Below are 11708 nucleotides of genomic sequence, written 5' to 3'. Positions count from 1 at the left end.
TAGAATGAACCGGACTTACTAAAAACTACACTACTCTAACGATTAGGTACACTGCCTATAGTGTTGTAGCAAGGTTTAGGACGTTCGAATATCCAGAACCGAGTATTTCGTACACCACCTCGCACACATCAAGGTTTTGGAGCCACTGCCGGGGAGCCGAAAGCGAAACGCTATATATATATATATATATATATATATATATATATATATATATATATATAAATATATAAGTTTTTAACTATTTTTGTAAAAATATGTTTTTATAAGTTTTAAATATTAAAATACAAAAACATATAAAAAAAGTATATATTTCTATATTTTTAAGTGTTTAAATTAAAAAGTTTTTTTTTTAAGTTACAAAAACTGATAAGTTTTTTTTTTAATATAAGTTTTATTTAAATTTTCTATAAAAAAAATAAAAATTAAAAAAACGATTTGGATCTACAATTTTTGAACCTGCATTATAAATTGAATCTGCAGGCCATGCGATCGCATGGCTGCAGTGCTGTAATCTCATGCGACCGCATGAAGTAAACTGACAGGTCTGATCCTTAAACTGCATTTATTACGCTAGGGTTTATATAATAATTTTTATTATTAATTCATTAGGGTTATTATTAATTATAATTAATTATAGTTAGGGTTTTAATTTAATAATAATTAGTTTTAGTTTTAATTAATTTTGTATTTTAAGTTTTAATTAGTTTTATCAATTATATAATTTTAGTACTTTTATAAAATATAATATAAAAATAATATCTTTATAAAATTTGTATTTTTATCATTTTAGTTATAATTTGTATTTTTATCGTTAATTTGTATTTTTATCATTCGTTATATAGTTTTAAGCTTAGTTTTTGCCGTAGTTACTTTTATATTTCTGGATTTTTAGGTTTTGCCATAAAATCCCTTCAGTGCTTTTTCTTTAGATTAAGATTTAGGCGCTTTAGAATTTTGCGACGCAGTTTTTAGATTTTAGTGCCTAATTAAGTTATTGCCATTTTGGATTTATAAATTCTTTTAAGCTTTAATACTTTTAGACGCAATTTTTAGTTTTTAGTTTTTAGACTTTTAAGTTTCAATGCTTTTCTTTCTTATTTTTATTTTTCGACCTCTTATTTTCCGACGCGCTTTTTCTTTCTCATTTCTACGCTCTAGTTTTTAGGACATAGAATTTTCAAAGTTTTCTTTAAATTTAGACGAAAAATTATTTTAAGCGGTTAAATTGATATACATCCAAATTTTCTGGTTCGTAGTAATAGTTGGATTTGTTAGTGGCTGAGTTATGGATTTTCCGACTTAAAGGATCCTGGCTCCCTGCTGCATCTTTTGGCTATTCGAAACGTGGGCAAAAGCAGAAAAGTCTATTAATTTGATAACTTATATAATTTCTAATAGGATATTCAGTTAATGCACCGAGCAAAACGTTCACCACCTTTCATACGTTCACCACCTGTAACTCGATCAAGACATCTAGCTAATTTCGTCGCCGTTGATTTTTCTTTAGAATCATCATCTAGTCGAACAAGTACTCCAATTCAAATTTCCGATAATCCATTTTTTGAACCCGACTTCACAATTGAGAACCCGGAGGATATTCAAGGACAATTCCAAGATCCTGAACCACTAATCATTCCTCCTGAACTACAAACCGTTAAATCAGAATCCTCTAGTGATTCGTATTCAATAAATTCAATTATGGAAGTAACGGAACCTCTAAGTATGGAAGTCCAAATGAGAGCCACACGCACTGGCCAAGGACACGCCATTATTAAGCCAGACATTAATGCGCCAGATTATGAAATCAAAGGACAAATCCTACACATGGTAACTAATCAATGCCAATATAGTGGTACGCCAAAAGAAGATCCAAACGAACATCTCCGAACCTATAATAGGATCTGTACTCTATTCAAAATTACAGAAGTTGAGGATGAACAGATCTATCCCATGTTATTTCCCTGGACTTTAAAGGGAGAAGCCAAAGATTTGTTAGAATCGTTACCTGAAGGAGCGATTGACACATGGGATGTTTTAGTTGAGAAATTTCTTAAAAGATTCTTTCCGGCATCTAAAGCCGTGAGACTTCAAGGAGAAATTGTTACGTTCGCGCAAAAGCCAAATGAAACATTATATGAGGCATGGACAAGATTCGGAAAGTTGTTGAGAGGATGTCCTCAGCACGGTTTGGAAACTTATCAAATAGTGCAAATATTCTACCAAGGATGCGATGTTGCTACACGAAAAGAGATCGACACAACAACTGGTGGTTCCATTATGAAGAAAACCGCTACCGAAGCTCACAAAATTATTGATAACACAGCCTCCCACTCACATGAGTGGCATCAGGAAAAATATATCTTTCGTTCATCTAAAGCGGCTAGAGCCGATTCTAGCCATGACTTTGATTCCGTTTCTGCAAAAATAGATGCTTTCGAGAGACGAATGGAAAAGATGACTAAAGATATTCACGCAATACGAATCAGTTGTGAGCAATGCGGCGGACCACACTTCACAAAAGATTGTCACATTGAGCAAATGATGGAACAACGTGAGAATGTTTCCTACATGAACCAAAGGCCGGAAAATAATTATCAATGGAACAACGTGAGAATGTTTCCTACATGAACCAAAGGCCGGAAAATAATTATCAACCACCAAGGCCAAACTTCAATCGAAATCAAAACATTCTTTACAATCCAAATGGACCCAACAATAACTCGTATAACCAACAAGGTTTGAATAACCAACCAACTCAAAACAACACTTTCAATCAACAAAGACCTAGCTTGTATAAACCATCACAACAAACCGAAGAGAAAAAGTCAAATCTGGAAGAAATGATGGCAAAGCTAATTAAATCTCAAACACAATTTATTACAACTCAAACCCAAACAAATGAGAGATTTGATCAGTCATTAAGAACTCAACAAGCTTCCATTTTGAATCTAGAAAAACACGTAGGTACTCTTGCTAGCATGATGAGTGAGAAGGAACAAGGAAAGCTACCAAGTAATACTGAAGTAAATCCTCGGAATGAGAATGTTAATATGGCATCAACAAATTCTGAAAAATCAGTACCAGAAGATGGGAAGGTTTTTGATATGATTAATAATGAAGAAGTTACAACACCACCACCACCCGAGTATGTAAAGCCAGTGGTGGCACCATACAAACCACCCATCCCGTTTCCAAGAAAAGGAGTTGAGTATGAGCAAGTGATAGGTAATAAAGTTTGTGATACCTCTGGAAAGAAGAAGAAGAATAAGAAAGTGCAAGAAACAAAAATCGTAAATATAAACCCGGTGAAGACAGTTCCACCAAAAGTTCCACCCTGGTTGAGTGATCCAGGTGAATTTACTGTTCCTTGTCTACTTAGTGATTGTGTCATGTATGATGCACTAGCAGATTTAGGTGCGAGTGTGAGTGTTTTGCCTCTTTCATTATATAAGAGATTAGGAGTAGGTGAGTTAAGTCCAACGGAAACGAATGTTTGACTCTTTGATCAAACCATTAGGCACCCAGTTGGAATTGCTGATAACTTACCTATTCAAGTAGGTAATTTAACCTTTCTAGTCGAATTTATTATCATTGACATAGAAGAGGACCCAAACATTCCTCTAATTTTAGGTCGACCATTCTTAGCGTCCACCGGGGCGTTATTTGATGTAAGAGAGGGTAGAATGACACTTAGTAATGATGAAAAATCAATCACCTTTGTGAGTCGAAAGGCTAAATCTCCACCAACTAAAACCGTTAAACCAACAAAAACGATTGGTAAGAACCATATTGTTTTACCAACTCCAACGGTAGTGCTTAACAATAATAAAACGACTAAGTGTGGGGAAGATGAAGTAACACCTAATGATAACTTGATAACAAAGAACCCCGTTGTTGATACGAAATTAAATGACCCCGTTATTAATAGTTCAATGAAGAAACTTATTAAACGGATTCGCGATGCTAGAACCAAGGAGAACTTTAAGTTATGTAACCGGTTAGTATCCAATCTATCGCCTAAAGAAAAGGCGAAACTAGTTAAATTTGTGGATATTACACAGGAATTCGACCAATGGCTTAAAGCAAAAGTCACAGATATGCAAGTTGATATGGTCCAAGAGAAATTGACGATGAAGTTAATCACAATTTCGACACCACAGCTACCTAAGTGTGGGGAGATTTAAATGTTCTAAAATTTTTTTTGTCTAGAGTTAGTTGTTTTGTTCTCGTGTAGTTCCGAGAATGGAATCCGATTGGTCTTTTCCACTAGCAGACACTAAAGAACTAGTTTTCTTCCCCCCATTCTGAAATTTTTGTTTTTGTTTTGTAGGTTTTATATAAAATTAATATGCATTTTAAATTTAAGTTTTGTGTGAATTTAAAAACAAAATTTACTTTATTTCATTAAGCTTAAAAAATGATTTCTAAAATTCATCGTAAGTTAAAGACTAGGCCATGGAACCGAAATCGCTATACCCGAGGGGGGGGCGAAAAATTTTATTATCATTATTTTAATATTATTGAACTAAAGTATACCAAAAAAATTAAAACAACCCAAAAATCTTTGCTTTTAAAACAAAATCTTTAACGACAAATTTTTAATTTTGTCGAAGGACGGACTAGGTAAACATACCGAAACTACCTAAAGTAAAAGGGAACAAAATTTTAAAAAATTATTCATTTAAATTGTTTTAATAAATAAAGATTTTATAATAATAATAATAATAATAATAATAATAATAATAATAATAATAATAATAATAATAATAATAATAATAATAATAATAATAATAATAATAATAATAATAATAATAATAATAATAATAATAATAATAATAATAAAAATATTATATATGTTTGTAGTTTATCTTATGTACAAAACAGGATAAAACAGTGCACTTTCAAAGACTGACATTAAGTTCAGCAAAAGCTATTAATTTTGACAGCAAGACGTAAAATATCAAATGTGATATAAAACAATATGTTTGCAAACTCGGTTTTTTTAATCATTTTTCTACGCTAATCACCCTCATGAATTTAAATTTTTATTGATTTCTTGCAAATGAGGGCATTGCATGATCTCAAGTGTGGGGAAGGGTTATAATTCTCTCGGGTTTACACTTAGTTTAATTGCCAAATTTTGTGAAAATTTGAAAAATTTTCAACTAAATGAATTCAAAATCATGTTTATACATATTTATGAACGATAAAACTAGGTGTTAATGCCGAAATTATTGTTACCTCAGAGAGAACATAAATGGAGAAACAACCCAAAATGCTTGAATTCATTTAAAATGGAATAGAAGAGAATAAAAAGGCAAAGAAAAGAATAAATAAAAGCTAAGTGTAGGAAGAATTTACCAAGTTCTTTAAAACACATATCACAAATTTGGTACAGATTATTGCAGGTACTTTTACTTTTGACTAAACTAATCAGTTTTACCCGATTTATTGTAATACCTTTGAAAGAATAGATAGATCTACACGATGAATCAATTACATCATTAAAAGGAAGTAAAGTCTTCCGAAAAAGACACGTGCTTCTTGATTTAGGTCAGGAAGTTGTCGTCTAGACCAGCTGTAGGTTGACGAAAAATCTAGAAAAGTCATCTCTAAAATCAGCAGGAAATCTACGGACCTCAGCATCAAACAGGGTCGCCAAGTGGTCAGACTTATCCTAACTGTGAGAGGATCTGTCTCATAAAATGGGGAGGGCACCGTGCAAATTAGCTTGATAAGACTAATGAATCAGACCCCCAGAAAGAATAATCTCCTTAAAGATTAAAAATCAGCTTTTAAGACTGATATTACTCAATCCTTGAGATTGACTTTAAAGATTGAGAATTACAAACTCATGAAATTCAATGATATCTAAACTCGAGCTTGAACAAGAAAATATTTGATCAAAATTAAAATTGATTTGTTTTCTGAAACCTATTTTCAATGCGTTCATTACCATTGAACGTAAAATCCTGAGAATTCATCAGAATTCATTAGGTCACCTGAACCAAATCGGGTGTCAACCGTAAGAATGGTGGTTGCATAGCATGGTCGAAGACAGGACCTTGTGCCAGACCGAAAAACTATACGGTGATCTTTGCTATTGCTCCTACAAAGGATAGTAATTGCATCTGACACGTTTTGGACCATGATTAACTGCATGTCATTAGACATTGCCTTAACAGTTTCTTGTTCATCGCTTTCCTTTACAACCGGAAGGTAGTTTACCGAAAGGTAATATATGGAGTAAGTATACTGGATGCGTTGCTTTCCTAATACAAGGATTAGCAAATGGGTGACACAAAACCATAAGTTTTGAGCTAAAATTTGAAAATATGAAACCCACAAAACCCACAAAAAAATATTTTGCAGACACCGGTGAAGGGTTATTCCGGAAAACTTATCTAGGGTAAAAGCTAGAATAAATTTTCAAAAGATCAAATGTTTTCATAAAGATCCAATTTTCTAAAGGTTCTAAATTTTTATAGTCATGTGAGACTGTAAACCACATCGTTACTATCATTGTTTATACCGCCGTATCAAAATCACTGATGTATAAAGTGTGAGAATAAAAAAGTGATTCGAGTGAAGTGTGATTTAATTTCAAGTTCTGTATTGCTTGAGGACAAGCAACGTTCAAGTGTGGGGATATTTGATAGCACTCTAAATGAACATATATTTAGTATCAATATCCTTCCAATATGTAAAGCTTTTAGTTACTATTGTTCTATTTTTATGTAATAATCGTTTAAATAAATAAGTGCGAAGACAAAAGAAGAAAACGAAGATTTGAAGATGCAAACGTCCAAAAAGCTCAAATGTACAAGATACAATCCAAGTGGTTCCATTTATTGATGATTAACGTCTAAATATTGATAAGAGTACAAGTCGTGGAACGCAAAGTACAAGATATCTAAGAATACGAAAGGACGTTCGAAAATCTGGAACCGAGACATAAACCGAGTATCAACGCACGAGTCAACGGGACTAAAATTACAAGTCAACTATGCACAAGAATATAATATAATATATATATAATTATATAAAATTATATATATTATATTATATATTAAAATATATCAGCAGCCCACGTTTTAATCAAGAATTGAGCTGGCCAGGCTGTCCGTGCGAGTGCATGAGAAATAGGCATAAAACCCACGTGAGTGCATGAGCCCATGTGAGTGCATGAGATTTGCACTAAAACCCCATGCGATCGCATGGGGTTCAGGATCAGAAATTTTTCCTATAAAAGCCAGGCTTCTGTCGAACGAAAAACATGCACCTACATCTTTTTCTTTTCCTTCATCAATGTAATATATATTTATATTATAATTTTAATTTAAGTTAATTTTAATAATAAAGTTATGGTTTAGTTGGGTTATTTTAAGAAATGTTTTACGGGTTTTAAAGTCGGAACTCTGTCCGTGTAAAGCTAAGCGATTAATCAAAACTGTAAGCTATGTTCTTCCTTTTTAAATTAATGTCTCGTAACTAAGTTATTATTATGCTTATTTAAGCCGAAGTAACCACGATGTTAGACTAAATATTATGATGGGGTTATTGGATTTTGTACCATAATTAAGGTTTGGACAAAAGACCGACACTTGTGGAAATTGGACTATTGACTATTAATAGATGGGGGCATTGTCTAATCGAGTGACAACTCATTAGAGTCTGTCGAACCTATCTTCAAATTAATTAACCTAATAATTAATAATGATTATGGTTGTCCTATTTAGTGACGTTCATACGGAATATATTATAATCATTTAATTAATTATTCGGGTTGGGTAATTGATTATTCAAACTGATCAAGTGGGTAAATTTATATTCATATCTAATTAAAACTGGGGTGGATTACATACAGTGACAACTGGTGTAGTTGTTGACAGAAGTGATAACTGCGTCACAGTTTAAATCCTTAATTAGTTGGACTATTTGACTTCGGGTATAAGGGTAATTTGATGAGGAAACTCGCAATTTATATTTATGACCGATGGACTATTATGGACAAAAACCAGATAGGCGTATCAAATAAACTAGGATAAAGGACAATTAACCCAGAGTAATAAATTAAAATCAAAACGTCAAACATCATGATTACGGAAGTTTAAATAAGCATAATACTTTTATTTCATATTTCATCGTACTTTTATTTACTGTCATTTTATTTATCGCAATTTTATACATCGCACTTTAATTATCATCATTTATCTTTACGCTTTATATAAAATCGACAAACCGGGTCATTAAACGGTAAAAACCCCTTTTTATAATATTACTACTTATATAATTATATATATTTTATACAAATATAGTTTATAAAAATATAGTACGTATCACTAGCTCCCTGTGGAACGAACTGGACTTACTAATAACTACACTACTCTAACGATTAGGTACACTGCCTATAGTGTTGTAGCAAGGTTTAGGTATATTCATCCGTAAATTAAATAAAACTTGTGTAATTTCGTCGTATTTCGTAGTAAACAATAATAGTATTTCGTACACCACCTCGCACACATCAATAGCTCTAGGCATTAATCTAATCACACATCCATCGTTGTGGTTTGACTTAATTAATTCCAAAAAGCATTCTTATATTCACTAGAGGGTTTGATTCACTAATTCCGCCTTTGTGTAAGTTAAATCTGTTGATTTCGAAGTTCCTAGTCATGTTGCATCATTTCTGGAACTTAGTTGTGGAACCTGTGTAATTTGAGTTATTAATAAAATAAAATATTATTAATTTTATTTGCCTTTTTTCTTTTAAATTGTAGTTTAATTAATAAAAATAACCGGATTAAGATCCGAAGGAAATTTTTATTTACCTTTTATTAACCTAGTTAAAATTTTAAAATTTTAAGAATATATAAATTTCGCGAGTCGGGTCGGGGAAATAAGCCTGCGAGCCACACGGGCACAATTTTCCTCCTCTTTTCTTCCCCTCCTTTCCTTTTCCTCTTTCTTTTTTCTCTTTTTCTTCTTCTTCCCTGCCCCTTGCGACCGTCGCACCCACCATCACCACACTAAGCTCAAAACTTGACTATTTTTGACAAATCAAAGCTCAAATCTGACTCTCTCGTGCCTACTAAACGCGTTTCCATCATCAATTTGGTATAAAAGGTGCTCTTTCATGGTTAAAATTTGAATTTTTACTCAAGGTCAAATTTTTAACTTTTGAGAAAAATTGTGTTTTATGCCCAATTTTAAATTCCTTTATGCTTAGTTAGATAATGGGATTGATGAGTGTTAGTTTTTAGGTTTGATTGAAGCATTTTGGATAGTTTTTAGCTCTCGATTCGTTAATCAAGGTTTTAGGCTAGGAATCGGTGAAATTTTTGGAAAATTGATGTTTTGCTAGCTTATTTAGGCTTAGTGATTCATTTAGGATGTTTAGAAACTAATTTTAGAACAATTTAGGCTTGGTTGCTTGAAAATTGACATTTTGATAAAACTACACTTAATTAGGATTAGGGTTATTCTTATTGTTAAAACGTTTTTAAAACTTAGGATTGCCTTAAAACTTGCCTAAATGAAGATATCATTGACTTGCTAGCAAAAATTTAGCCTAGTCTTTGACTTTTCTTAATTTGTACGTTTTTGACAAAATGGTTATTTTTCGGTAAAACGATCCTTAATCCTTGACTTAAGGATGTTATAGCTAAAGTTTGATGATTAAAAATATTTAAGGTAATCAAAAATGGTCATTAGAACCATTGTATGCTTAAAAATCATCATATTTGCTTATTACGACTAACTCGCTATAATTATTATTTTTAGCATTATTTATTGCAATCACGGGTACGCTTTGAATTTTGCTTGAAAATAAGTTTGTAGTAAAATTAGATATTGTTTGCGGTAATTTTGGCTATAATTGACTTTAACAGGAATTTGGAAAATGCCATTTTTAAAGCCCTCATTTCGAATTTTTTCGAAAAATATGGGCATTTTTAAATTCTAATTGTTGTTTTAAGTCTTATTATTTTGGAACATAACCTACGTTACTTGACTTATGCAGATGGCTAATTATTTACCGGCTGAATATGAGTTACCCCACTACCTCCTCGGGCAAGATGATCCAATAGAAAATGAACCATTTATGAGGAATTGGATTAATCGACCAAAAGGGGCTAACAAATATATCAACTGGGCAATAATGGAACAGTGTGGATGGGCCGAAGAGCTTAGAAAAATCTTGAACTCTACAGCACACACAAAAAACCACAGCGCTTGGCAAAGGCTGTTTGAGATTAATGAAAAGGTGTTTAAAGAGCCATACGCAGAATTCATGGCAACTTGGAGATTTGAGCCAAATGTTGATCAAGAGGATTACAATGATCACGAGTGCATCCATTTCCGCCATCAGAATCAGATGTATCACCTAACCCTTGCACGGTTCATAAAGCATCTAGAACTGTACCAGACGTCGCACCTTAAACGTTCCATATTCAAGCAAGGATACACCACCTTGAACAACATAGATCGTCAAGCTTTCTGGCGTGAATACACCTCCGATAATGAACCATGGAGGTCGAGTAAAAAGGCCTCAAAATTCACTAATCCCGTACACCGCATTCTTCACCACCTCATCACCAAAATCCTTCACCCAAAAAGCCAACATGGTGGTGCCGTTACCATTAATGATATGCGCTTGATGCACGCCATGATCCATAACCAGAATATGCAAGTTGCACACCTTCTAGCCCAGGCATTCACCAATGAAAAGAATGTCGCAAGAACAGTTGTGCCAGTTTTAGGGACAGTTGTCACCAAGCTCCTTCGCAGGATGCGTGTTTTGGGGAGTATTGAGAGGTTTAGGTATAAGATCGGAGCCGAGTCGGAAGAGATAGGGTATAAGATACTGCACACTTGGGAGTATATTTGTATTGAGAATGAACAGTTAATAGTTGTAGCTAATCCAGCAATACCTGACTCAGAGGACCGGATAGTACCAGGGGTAAGAGTTGTAGGGTTCAGGCCTAATACAAGGACTAGAGATGGTTGAAGATGACAAGGTTCTCAGGAACCACGGGATGAGGATGATCCCACAACACAGGGACAGCCCACTGACACCCGCCGACACTCATCAGTAGGGGAAGGAGATAGGCCACGCTTTCCGCCGTACCACTATCACATGGGAGATCTACCTGGGCACAAGAGTTGGTTTGCCCAACAAGCGATCTTTCAGAATCTGAATCACTTTACGCACTATGGAGGCAGACAACTCAATGTTCCGCCATATCCTCACGAGTATCCGGTACTAGTATCCCACAGGGACCCCAGAGGTGCAGGCCCGAGCCGTCAGTATACAGGACCCCCATCTCCTCCTCCTTAGCATCAGTACACGCAGCATACAGTCATCCCATCTCTGTAGTGACCCGAACTTTTCCATGTTTATATATATATTAAATTAAATTGTTATTTACATGATTAAGTGTTTCCAACATGTTAAGAAATCAAACTTGTTAAGACTTGATTAATTGAAATAGGTTTCATATAGACAATTGACCACCCAAGTTGACCGGTGATTCACGAACATTAAAACTTGTAAAAACTATAAGATGACATATATATGGTTAGATATATAGTTAACATGATTTTATTATAAGTATGTATCTCATTAGGTATTTTAACAATGAGTTATATACATAAAAATGAGACTATTAATTTAAGAAACTCGAAAACGATATATATAACGATTATCG

General features: G+C 33.5%; 1 non-coding gene across 1 annotated transcript; it reads right to left on the bottom strand.

The window, feature by feature from the left end:
* Positions 1 to 2082: 2082 nt before the first annotated feature.
* On the bottom strand, positions 2083 to 2189 carry LOC139860703 (small nucleolar RNA R71). The gene has a single exon (XR_011763331.1). It is a non-coding gene; the product is annotated as a small nucleolar RNA R71 (small nucleolar RNA).
* Between the last annotated feature and the right edge of the window lie 9519 nt (positions 2190 to 11708).

The sequence above is a fragment of the Rutidosis leptorrhynchoides genome, chromosome 7, assembly GCF_046630445.1.
Source record: "Rutidosis leptorrhynchoides isolate AG116_Rl617_1_P2 chromosome 7, CSIRO_AGI_Rlap_v1, whole genome shotgun sequence".
Classification (NCBI taxonomy): Eukaryota; Viridiplantae; Streptophyta; class Magnoliopsida; order Asterales; family Asteraceae; genus Rutidosis; species Rutidosis leptorrhynchoides.
Note: the sequence above shows the minus strand (reverse complement) of the source record. Positions and strands in the feature narration are given on the sequence as shown.